The following is a 12,984-nucleotide window of genomic DNA, read 5'->3' as shown; positions in this document are numbered from 1 at the left end:
TCAGTAGAGTGTACCGAGTGTAGACGTCGCGAAGTGTGCTGTACCCAGCCAAAGAGAAGCCGAAGCTGGCCGAAGCCAACGAAGGAGAGTCACAAATCTCAAAGGCTATGTAGCTTCTGTATATCGCGAGTGTCAAGTTCCGTTGTGAGAACAAGGTTCTATAAACGCTGGTTGTTGAGAGCCGTAAGCGGCGATAGCGGCGACAGCCAGAAACGCGTCATGGCCGCGCCGATGATTCAGTCAAAGCCAGTCAAATGATTAGCCAAGCGGGAGCTGCACGCTGCTAAGGTAGCTACTTGGTAGCTAAGGCAGCACATGCACGCAGTTATCGCGGTTATCGCGTTTTAACTTCTATGGTTCGAAGTTTCGAAGCTTGAAGAGCGAGCAGAAGGGTGGGCACGCCTTTTCGTGTCCTGCCAGAACCCGGAGCGTGCTGCTCAGCTGTTAACAGATAGAAGGGGTGGAATCTAGCACAGGTACGTTGTACTGAAAATACCACATGCTGAGAGCAAGTCTCCTACTAACAAGGAATATATTTTGTTGTCGCTAGCATTGATAGACATTGACCACTTGCATGAATGTTCGGTGATAGCAGTACATTTCGTCGAAACAGCGCGTAACTAGTCGAAGGACAGAAAGAGGGGTGCGCAGGACATGCACTGTCCTGTTCACTCCCCTTCTTGCCCCATGTCTAGTTACGCTCAACGAAATGAACTTCAACCAACTCGGCTAACTTAACATCTTGGTAACAGTGCAGGCTCATAACGCCTTTCTATAGTGTTCAGTCGGCCAATTTGATAGCCGTCTTTTGTACAATAAAAAACGGGCCTACGTTCCAGTGAGACCTAGCAGCCAGTGGCGGAACGCATGGAACGCGCCGCTTCTGAAGGTTGAAGTATGTCGAGATGTTTACAAGTAGGGACAGACGCAATTTAGGCAGACATAACCATCCATGGTCCTAGGACGGTGCGGGAAACCGGTGGGGAGACTTCGTTAGGCTGCTAGCAGGTGGGACCAGGGCTGGGCAAAGGTAATTCGATATTGTATCACGATACGATACAAGGTACTCGGTCATGAAGTATTTGAGATACGGATACAAGATACTACCGGAATTATTGTATCCGATACGATACTTCTCAATTGTATATTAAGATACTTGGATACATTTACAAATTTGTTATAGATCTATATAATTAAGCAGCAAGCGCCTATGCACAAAAATGTTGGCTTGAGAATTTCTTAGCTGCGAACAACTTTGTTTAATTTAAAGGAAATGTCAGTTAGTATCACAAAAGTTCTGTCTTTTCTGCTCATAGTATATTAGCTTCTCTCCGAAAGAACTTATTCGCATGCTTGGGTTGCTTAACATGACAGCTCTTCGTACGCTGCGCTGTCACTGGTTTTTGCTTGCCTCATTTGTAATTAATGGGTGTCGCTGCTCTCTTTGCGGACCAGTTGTCATCTACTTACAAGAACATCAATAAGAAGCCTTTGCACGGTGGCACAAATACCGCTGCACAGACTTACCTTGTCCGTAAATGTATTAGCATTTTCGCAATGCCAGATCACTCGACAGGTGCACAGCAGAAACAACGCTGGTAGCGATATTCTTTTTTGACGCATTGTGTGTACACTGTCGTCCCTTATGAAAGGGAACATGCGAGCGCGTGGCCTGCGCTCTGCGGCAGCTACCTGCAGCGCCATCAACTGGCAGCTAAAGAAAGCACGCCCGCTTCTGGCGTCATCTACTGGCAAACAAAATTATAAGTCATGGCCGGTGGACAAGCGCTGTTGGATTACGCTCCCGCTCCGGTAGCGCAACGGGCGATGCCGTCAAAAGCGGACATGCTTTCTTTAGGTGTCTGTTAATGGTGCTGTACGCAGCCGCCCCAGAGCGCAGACCACGCGCTCACGTGTTCCCTTTCATAAAGGATGACAGTGTACGTAGAGGACATAAAACTGCAGTAACACTTCATATGCTACTCATGTGCTGGCGTAAAGAGTTCGTTCGCAGCATATTCACTAAGAGACGTCTGAGATGTATTGTAGTGACACACAAGGCATTGTAGGATACCACTGCTATTCACACCATTGCCAGTTATAGCTCTGATTACCTGGTGATTTATGAAAGTAAAAAAAAGAAAAAAAAGTCTCTTTACGGTGACTCAAAAAGGAAAACGAATCCAAGTAAAATAGCAAGGCGGTTCCGTATCAATCAAGTGAATAAGTATACATGGTGTTTCACGTAACTAGAACCAAATATTTTTTTTACAAAGTGGTTAACCGGAACTGAATCAAACAAATGGCATGTGTTTTACAGTCATTTGGTGCTCGTTACGGAGCTTTTTATATTGCACTTAATTGTTGAGTAGCTAAGGCAAATTATGCAAAATATTAAGTATTCTTTTTAGGGCCAGGTGCGTTTCGCCACGTCATGGACGGCATTCCAAAACAACCGATCCATTTTTTTGAGGCTACATACATGCTGTGTGACGATTTTTACTGGCTTTTAAAGAAAGCCCACAAAATTTGAAATAAAGCCATGTGACTGTGCTGATGTGCTATCGTACTTCAGCACTCTAAAGGGACACTAAAGGAAAATAACAATCTGTCAGAGTAAAAGCTCAATGTATGACGTCTAAAATGGCAATATTATCAACAGCAGTGCCCTAATTACCGAGAAATTAAGCTAAATGTATCACACGATGAGCGCCACGAGTGGGACATTTTCGAAGTGACCCCGATGACGTGTGAGAGTCAATACAATTAATCGCTAGTAATCAAACTAGCTGCAATAAAGAAAGAACCTTCCGTGCATAAAGAGACGTAATAAAATGCTGCTTGTTTGTTTCTGTTTGATTCACGGAAAAAAGAACCTCTTTGGCGTTGCCATGGGGAACGGCGTGCGTGGTTCAAAAGTTCCTTTTTCGCCGAACTGCGCTTCGCCCGGCGCCCTGCTTTGCTCACGCGGTCGCGTCTCAGTAGTAACTTCGGTATCGCGTACTGCTGCGTGTGTTTTACACGCTCGTGAAAATCGCTTTGACAGAAAGTTCGACAGAATAACGCATGCATGTGATGTTGCCGGATGCCCGAATGGTGCACGCCGCCAGTGCATGCTGCCACGCAGTAAAGGCAGGCAACGTTGGATACGGCAACAGTGACGTGCGAAATACCGGTTTTAGGCGGGTGATTTGAAGTGCGCTAAAGCGATGTGGACCACTAAAACGTGATTTTATTTCAAAATAAGCACTTCCTTGGCATAAAAGTAACACTACGAGGTTTCTGGACCGCTATTTCAACAATCAACGTCAACTTAATATTTGACTTTAGTGTCCCTTTAAACCTGCTTCGGAGTGATACAACCGGCGCCAGACCATCAGCCTGTCGCCTCTCAGGGGCAATGGAATTTCCTTGCCATGTGCAGCCTTCAAAAATGCTAGTGCACTGGGAAGCCGATGCCTAGAGCCGCGGCCACTCATTGCGCCGCAGTCCATGCACCGGATGTTTCGCTCGAAGCACGTTTGAGAGCGCTGAAGTACGGTAGCGCACAAGCGCAGCCACGTGGTCTTATATCACGGGCTTTCTTTATACGCCGGAAAAAATCTCCACACAGCATGTACGTTGCCACAAAAAATTGGATTGGCCGTTTTGGAATGCCCTCTACAACGCAACGAAACGCACGTGGCCCTAAAGTGAGTAGTAGAAAATTTGCATAATTGATGTAAGTTTATTAACCAATTAAAGGCAATATAGAAATACCCTCATGAGCACCACATGATGATAAACAATATGTCGTTGGTTTCATTCAGTTGCGGTTCACTGCTTATTTTTTTTTTTAATATTTGGTTCTACTTACGTGAAACACCCTGTATAAACATAGTACAAGCGGCACCTCTAAAAGCTATAACAGTTGAGCATGATGCATTGTCATCTTAGATGTTAAGGTTAGACAAAGAAAACTCAGTGCCTATGGAAAATAGCATAAAACTGCTATTAGGGACGATCATGAGAAAAACTGAGTACTTGGTATTATGTTTCTCGAATCCCCCTCCTAACATCTTGAAGATGTTTGCTTAAAATTCCCATTACAACACAAACTGAATTTAGCTATTTTACTAATTCGTATTGAATACTCTAGGTATGCCCAGATTATTCTACCTTTGTCTTCAACATCGCCATGACACAACAGTAATCTCAAATGGAACGTAGATATGTAAATAGTAGAAATGACGCAGAATCGCATTTGTTTATAAGTCAAACTCATTGTGTGTAAGTTAGCTTACATCCACGAGATTTTCAAATCGCTGATGTGTGAAAACCGCAAGATGCAAAGTAACCCCATTCTTGCATTCTTCAGACTTCTTAACGAAGCATCATGCAAGAGAAACTTCGATAATGACACTATAGCGGCATCAGAATTTGTGCGAACACGCCGCACGCATAGCGGTATGCACCACGGTGCAGTGGCTACGAGCGAGTGTCATGGCACCGACACAACTAAAAAGAAATGTAGAGAAAACAAAAGGTCGGCTGCATGTAGACGTACGGGTGCTTGTTTTTTGTCGAAATGGCACGAGAGCCACCACGTGACTTTGCTCCACCACTTGGGATGTGCAGACCTCATCGCCTGCTCTCACTGAAGGACTCTGGCGGAAAGATAGCAGAATGCCACTGTTTTTAGGTGGCTTAGTGGCAGAAGCACCAGCTTGAGAGGCGGAGTCCAGCCAATGTTTATTGTTTCGCACGGTGGTGTTGCTATAGCAGTATCTTGTATCTTAAGATACACAATACATTATTGAATGTATCGGAAATTGAGATACTGATACACATATTGCGAGACGTATCGTGATACAGATACAAGATACCCAAAGAGTACCTAAGATAGTATCCAAAATACATGTATCTTCGACACTGCCCAGCCCTGGTTGGGACTACCAACTGCTAGCAGCTGCTACAAGGTAACAGCTGAGGACGCTGGTGCAATATGCAGCCAGCTATTCTAGACAAGTGCGGTTCAATCTATACTAGTTAGCTTGTTAAAACTCTGGCTGTGGCGCAAGACAATGCATCCAGAACATTTTCTTTTTGTGCGAAGACATTAAAATGTACCTTTCAGTAGGCTACATTCTTGGCTTGTAAAATACAGTTGCAGGTTAAAGTTTCTGTTTGGTTCTTTGTCACTTGATGGCTAGAATATTTATTTCTGCATTCTTGTTGTTGATTTCACATCTTCTGTTTGTTTCAGGAAGGTGTGAGGTTGGCCATCTGCTACCGTGATGTCCTTGATTCAGTGCTCGGCAATCATGCTCAACATTGCACGCCTGCTGAATACCAAATCATGCACAGCTATGCGAAAGTTCAGCGTCCTCGCTGCAAGAACCAGCCAGCTGAAGAAAGCTTCTACTCAACCTCTTACAGCAGAAACTCCATTGCAAGTTGCAGTGAGGACATTTAAAGACTTGGATGTTCTTACTAAACGATGCAAAGATTGCTACTTCAAGAAAGGAGATGATCGTTGGTATGTCCTGTGCAAGACGCATGGAAGGCACAAGCAGAGGCAGCGTCTACCTGATGAGCGTCACTTCTGGATAGTTACTCACAAGACACATGGCCCAAGAAAAAACTTTTAGATTGACAAAGCAATGTAACTACATTTGAATTAAACCTGATATTTGCTTGAAGTATTACAAGACCATAAGTTTTTGTGTTTGTACCGTGTTTGTTTCATAGCTACAGCAACTTTGCTAGTAGTACAAACGATAACAAGGTTAAGCCACCTGTAATAGCTTTGCCAGGGCACAGTTGTGTCTGCAAGGTTGCAAACGTTTTCACCTTATTACTTTTCCTCGCAATAAGATCTGCAATGTCATTCTAAAATATAATTTATGCTGCACCATACTACCACTGTAAAAAAACGCCAGGCCTGCGCGGAAAGCGCAGAACAGTTACAGCGAAAGCTCGAAGAGCGCCATTTCTAGAGCCCGTTATAAACTCTTGTGGCTACTAATACAACTACACTGGCAACGTACCCACTATGCCACAAATAATTTTTTTGAAGTTGGGAAGCACCCACCACAACATTACTCGTCATTCTGCGGAGAAGCGAGGTACCATCTGTAAGGCATTATGTGCAGTTTCTTGATGCGACGGCTGATGACGAAGTATTATGACTGAGCCTTTTGTAATGGGGTTGGAGGATTTAAAGGACCCACTAGTTACGTAATTCGCACTGTGTGACGCCCGGTCGTTATTTCACTCTCCCACCACGCTTTATAACATACACTAACGTTAGAAAGAAATAGAGAGAGGGAATTAACTTTATTGAGACCATGAAGAAATAGATCATGGGAGCCTTATGAGCTTCCTTGGCAACCAATAGAAGTGCACTTGCGAGGAACTCACTACGCTATAAATCATAATTTTTGTGAAGTAGGGAAGCAGCCACTATGCAATTTTTCGTCATTCTGCGCAGAACCATGGTACCTGCTAAACACCTGTAAGGCATTATGTGCACTTTGTTAATGCTGTGGCTAATGACGATGAAGAATTATGGCAGAGCCCTTTGTAATGGGTTGGAAGCATTCAACAACCCGCTCGTTGTGCAATTCGCATTGTGTGATGCCTGGTTACAGAATTCGCGTTGTGTGACACTTGGTTGTTATTTTACTCTTCTACCACGCTACATTACATATGTTAATGTTTCCCGACATGAAGCCTGTATAGGGTCTTTTTGCAAAGCAGTTTCAAGCACTGGCATGGCTCTGAGGTAGAATACTGGGCTCCCACGCAAAGGGCCCAGGTTCGAACCTCGTTCCATCCTGGAAATTTTTTCTTATTTTGTTTTTTTGCTTATTTTGAGCGATAGTGGTTACGGACACCGGCGGCGGACAACTACGGCGCCAAAAATGGCCCTTGTTGTGATCTCATAACAGCTTTCGCTGTAAAAGGGACTTGCTTTATTAGTGTGGTACCTGCACAGCATGATTAGCCGATATTGTGTCACAGAATGTTTTTTTCCCACATGTGGTGGAGGCCACATCTGACAGGCTCATTATTTCAATACCTAGCATGACCAATGCCACTTGGTGGACATCATCTTGAATTGCCTCAAAATGTTCACCAGTACACCCCTGGACTGGATTTCCTAACCTAGTGGCACATTTTGAAGCAATATATTTTGTACATAGATTAATAAAAGCCGTATACTGGTGCTTGAAGTAATATGAAACCGAACGTCAAACATGGTGGTGATACAACCCTGGTAATCAAGACAAGCAAGATATTTCTAATTGCATTCAACTGCTGAGACTATATTATGAAGTGTAATTGGCTAATTACTTTATTCCTAATTTTAAATAACACTTTTAGTGCGTAGGTTGCATTTGAAAAGCTGTAAAGCCTGCTCGAAAAGGAATGAACTAAGGGCTCGTTTCTTTGTTAGACACAACCTGGTTAAGCCAACAGACAGTGAAGCCAAGGGAGGCATAGGGAATATTATTTGTAGTTTTTTTTTTGAGGGGAGGGGGGGGGGGCCCTGTAGTGGTTTAATTACGACATAGATGGAAAGGAATTAAAGTGGATAAAAAATCGACTTTGCTGCGGGTTGGGACTGAACCTACAACCTTCAGATAACGCGTCCAATGCTCTACCAATTCAGATGCATGCTTGAAACATTCGATGGAGCTACAGTGCTTTCATGAATTCTATTTAAAAATATGGGTCTTTTTCCATGTGCTAAAAAAAAATCAAGCACTTGTGCTCGAAACTTAGTGAGTTTTTCATCCCAGTCCACAGGACGAACCGCATAAAAATATGGAAAGAGTTTCGTTCAGTTTTTCTGAAATGGTCGTACAACTTTTTATGCACAACTATAATAGGCCTTAGAGCAGTATAAAAATTTTGCATTAGTGAAATTAATTAGCTATGTAATTACACTTTAAAATTTTTCTGTAACTCAGGGGAGGGGAGACAAGCCAACCGTGCTATTTTGCTACAGTTTGCTGTCTGCACCTTGATTGCTGTGCCCATCTAAGTGAAACTAGTGCCAACTGTGCCAAGGTTCACTATTTTCGACTGTTTACATGACAATGGAGTGTTTTTTTGACTAAAATGTTTTTGGAATGGCACCAAGCACCTAAACAGCTTTTTAACATTGATGTCTCTCTTTTTCCACTGATGTGCTTTCTCTCACATCAGCGCTGCCGTGTCAGCCTCTACAAGTGACATCTTGGTACATTGTCTTTAGTCTGGAAGATCGTCGCTGTTGATGAGGCGATTTTTATTTTTATTATTATTACTTTTAGCCACTGTGCACATTTGGCCTTACGGCAACCACTTCAAGCACTGCGCTCTGTGAATGACGTGTTCATGCAAATCAAGTGTTGGACGTGTAAAAGTTTATTTTATTTCTCCCCCCCCCAAAAAAAAAATTGCATGCCAATTGTGCTGCGGAATGTTCTTCAAGGTACCGGTGGTAATTCTAAGCCTTGTGTAGCAGATGGCGGGCATGAAGCACCACTCGCGTCCTTTGAAGCACTGGTCGCACGTAAACCGACGTAAAGCTGTACATGGCAAACCAGCGTGCATAAAAGTGAACCATGTGGACCATAGAGTCTCCTACAAGTAATATTGTAAGAAAGTCCTTGATGCAGATACCGAAGCGCCATGGGCCACAACATCTGTGACCACAAATAATGCATGACTACACTTGCAAGTCTGTTATCAAACGCTGCTTGAACAGCTAATATTGTCATCAGTCAGCAACAACAGGCCAGACAAGTAGCTCTCAGCTTGTGAAACTTCCCTAATAATTCCCACTCGCATGTTACAAACTATGCTCGTGAGCACAAATCTGCAAGTCTCTGCAACTCTTGCAATGACTAAGAGTCTTGAGTGCCGCTGGCGCATGAATGCAGTGGTCTTCTGCATCTACATGGCTCACCTAGACGTGCTACTCATAGGCTACTGAAGTGTGGATGCGCAAGGGCGTCCGCAGAACTTTTTGCAGGAGGGTGCATACGCAGGGGGGGGGGGTCATTCAGCACTGGCAGCGTTTCTTTAACTGCCATGACATGACAGGCAAGATTATTCAGTAGTTTGTAAGTTGCGAAATTGAATGGCAAACCTGAAGGCCAGGACCTGAGTGTGCTAATCAAACTGTGTAGCTTATCGCAACTGCATAAAAAAATATTATCCGAAATTCCAAGGGGGGGCAGCTGCCCCCCTTGCACCCCCCTCCGGACGCCCATGTGGATGTGGCACTCAATGGCTTTGTTCAATCCAAACCCATGTAACAAAATTGGGTTTATAGCTTACTTGACTTGGCTTCATGGCAGCTTGTTAGAGCTAAATCAAGGCATAATAACATAGATATTGATCCACAGTGTGACATCCGCAGACTGACTTGTGCTTAATTGTTGCCAGGCATGCATTCCAGACATGACATGTAGTGAAAAGCTGTTTTCCTGTATTAACCGTTATCTGTGTAATAAATTTTGCTGCATTTCAGGTCCACTTGCTCTGATGCATCCAAACATCTGGCAGGTGCCAGCAAATGCACGTACAGATTGCAGCCATTTGCAGTGCTCATATTTTTCTGCTTTAGATGAACTGCTGCGCCTGCCACCCACAGAGATGAACTTCAAGCTTGGAACAAATAAATTTTTTTGTATAGCTATGTCATTGTTTTGTGAAATATGTTGATGATATGCATTACAAGCAAGGCAAACTTTAATTGAACATGGTTACGTGCTATTTACCAGCTTGTGGCTCACTGTGTTGAACACAAGTTCAAGTCGGATGTGCCATTCCCACAGTTAAATAGTGTAGAACTGTTGTAGGAGGATCAGTATCGATTGGAACAGAGCTTAGAATAAATAAAATGCTCTAAATTAGAAATGTCAGTAGTACAGCTTATCACTGAACAGAGCTTAGAATAAATAAAACGCTCCAAATTAGGAATGTTCGTGGTACAGCTTATCACTGCATTCCTAAGATATTATTGGAGGGAGCATTGGCCGACTATTTGACATTTATAGTCTTTCATGTCTGCATTCTTGTCTTGGCCAAGCTTAGCTGTAGATGTCTTGCTGGCTTGAGCAAGCTAGTAAAAGGACATCTACAATCCACAATGTGACAGAGACATACTTGCTATGGTATTGCCCAGGCCTGCATTTAAGCTGTCTTTGCCGCTTTGGAGTAGTAGTAGTAATAGACTTTTATTTCAGCCAAATTCAGAGGCCCTGCGTTTCAACCGCCTGCGTGACCAGTAGACGCTGTTCTTCCCCTTCAGCGCCGAATAAGTCGAGTCAGGTGGTGATGGAGAGGGAAGGAGAATAAGAGCAGGATTGCTGAGCATCTGGACGGTAGAAAAGGCAGTGTGACAGGTCTGTATATATGTAGGGGGACAATTGTGACAGCAAGGGTCAGATCTATATTTATAAAGAAAAAGGCGAGAGAGGGTGATCAGGCAATCCATTAGGATATGCCACAGAAGGCGAGCCTCTAGCACAGTGAGTGATGGATGTGGGGAGGGTAGAGGTGCTTGTCCAGTTGGAGCTGGAGGTATACCTCCTTAATAGCACAGCGCAGGGAGGTCAACAGGCCTCTGGCCTGACCAACCACCTGACCATGACCATTGGATCCATGGAGCATTTCATCATTCACCACTAGTCTTTCTGCACAAATCATACTTGTCTATTTTTTACAACCTTTTGCATATGCCTAAAGGGCAAGCTTGTGAAATTAAAAAGAAAAAAAAGAAAGTCCTTAAGATGGGTCTGTGTCACCTGGACTGTGGCCTTCTCTCTTTGTTTACATTATAGCAGCATTTTCTGTTAACACAGTGATAAGAATGTGCATCAAATAAATGCTTATTGTACTGCTGCAAGTGATCCCAAACACCATTTTGTCTGCTCCAAAACTGCTAAAAAAACGGCTGTTCTGCTCCAAAAATTGTTCCAAACCTTAACTGGTCGTATCGCCACTACACATGTCATTAGCATCATTTGCCTTAGATGTGACACCTTTTTAAAGGACCCCTGAACAGGTTTTGGCACTGCAAACAAAAATGAGCTGTGCTTTGAGTCAAGGTCACACGCACAAATGCCCTACGCAACATACATTCTACCACTGGATATGTGCAGTAAAGCAAAATAAGGAGGAAAAGAAAGGGAGGCTGGGATCATCATTGAAGATGACATGGCCTCTCTGTTCTGATACAAAAAAGAACACGGAAAAGGCAGCCCCAAGCAGAGGCAAAGCAGGTGGAGCACACCCACTATGATGCTAGCCTCATAGTGGCATGGTAATAGGACAGTTACACTTCTCAGCTGTTTTAATAATGGTTTATTAAAACCTTTATGTCAAATTATGGCCTGTGGTCCAAGTGTGGGTAAGGTATCAGGTGAAGGGAAGGATGTTTGCCTCTTTAGCGAAGGGAAACAGAGCTTTAATTTATTTGGTGGACAACGAATGTTAAAAAATTACTTTCAATGTGTAATGAAATTTGTAATGGGGCCCAGTGAGGGAGAGTAAGAGCTTAGTTCAAGTTCAATTAAAATACTCACTATTAGTAGTGAAAAAAACTGACGAGAAGGGAAGCACTTATCAGTCCCTTTTGACAGCTCTACCAAAATGAATGTCAGCCAATGTTTGTCATCTCCTTTCTGTATTTTACAGCAACACCAAAACTTATAACACCTTTCAGTAGGTGAACATGGTGAATCAATATTAAACTTTATGGTTTTCTGAACTATGTGGCAGTCATCTGACGGCGGTGCAAACAAATTTTTTGAAGCCTTTACTCCAAAAGCTTTTGTACTTAGGGGACACATTGCACAGAATGTGTGAAACGAGAACTATGCACAACATTTCATACGTACGAGAAAGGAAAAATGCCTGGGCATTAGATTAAACATATGCTAAGGATAAATTGGTATAAGTCTGGCAGCAAAGGTTAAGCGCAACTATTATTAAGCTTAACCATTATTGGGATAGACACTGACGAAGAATTTGACAATGTGTTCAACGCAGCTGCTGGAAAACAGCAGGAGTGCCTGTTGTTGATAGTTCAATATTTTGACGGAATATTTGCTGGCCATCTTAAATACATAGCATATTGCAGCAAACATTTAAAACTAGGGCAAATGACATTACTTCCGATCCAGTCATTGACCTTTGCTTTCAGTCTGCTTGTCCTCTGCCTTCATCCATATCTGATACTGCTGAAAGGGTACTTATAAATGCGAAACATATGGCCCACGAAGCGAAAAATTCAGCGTTAATACCCCATGGCACCAAAACCCATATTCATGTGCTGTTCCATGTGTGTGGAGCCGCACCTCACAGGAGATCGTACCTGCAAAAAGAGGCTGAAGCCAAACCGTTTCCTACAGCACACCGACGCAACTCAGCACAACAAACCATCCTGAAAAACCCCACATCAAGCCCGATGTGTCAGCTCAGATGAGGAAGAAGCAGCCTACATGTGACCGAGATTTCCTGAGCCTCAGACATGAGTTCTTCAAATGCACTCCGCAAGCGAGACACCAATGAAGATCTCGGACGAGATCTCAATCAAGATCCAGAGCTCGCAGATCTGCCACAACCCTCACCCTTGCTTCAAATCCTCCATCCTCCCCAAACACCCACCCAAAAGTCCAGACCAGGCCACCAGTAAGGGCAGCAGCAAACTAATCCACATGTAGGCTGGGTGCAAGTTGCATCACCCGCTGCCAAACAATAACTCAAAGTCCCGAATATCAACATATTGCCGAAAACAAACTCCTTAAAGCAAGCTTAGCAGAAGTGAAACAAGAGCTGGCCACACTCTGCTCCACCCACACTCAATCCAAACCCACAAATATGGAACTGGAGATAGCCAACGAACCTGCGAAGCAAAACTCTAAAATCATGATATGCATCAGATCGCAATTTTAGCACAGCAAATGCAGAACTTACAGCAAAAAATATGCACCGAGCTAC

General features: G+C 43.5%; 1 long non-coding RNA gene across 1 annotated transcript; it reads left to right on the top strand.

The window, feature by feature from the left end:
- Nucleotides 1-151: 151 nt before the first annotated feature.
- LOC119407171 (uncharacterized) lies at nt 152-5,690 on the top strand. Its single transcript, XR_005186641.2, has 2 exons — nt 152-476; nt 5,246-5,690. It is a non-coding gene; the product is annotated as an uncharacterized LOC119407171 (long non-coding RNA).
- The last annotated feature ends 7,294 nt before the right edge of the window (nt 5,691-12,984 follow it).

Source organism: Rhipicephalus sanguineus, chromosome 1 (genome assembly GCF_013339695.2).
Source record: "Rhipicephalus sanguineus isolate Rsan-2018 chromosome 1, BIME_Rsan_1.4, whole genome shotgun sequence".
NCBI classification, from domain to species: domain Eukaryota; kingdom Metazoa; phylum Arthropoda; class Arachnida; order Ixodida; family Ixodidae; genus Rhipicephalus; species Rhipicephalus sanguineus.
Note: the sequence above shows the minus strand (reverse complement) of the source record. Positions and strands in the feature narration are given on the sequence as shown.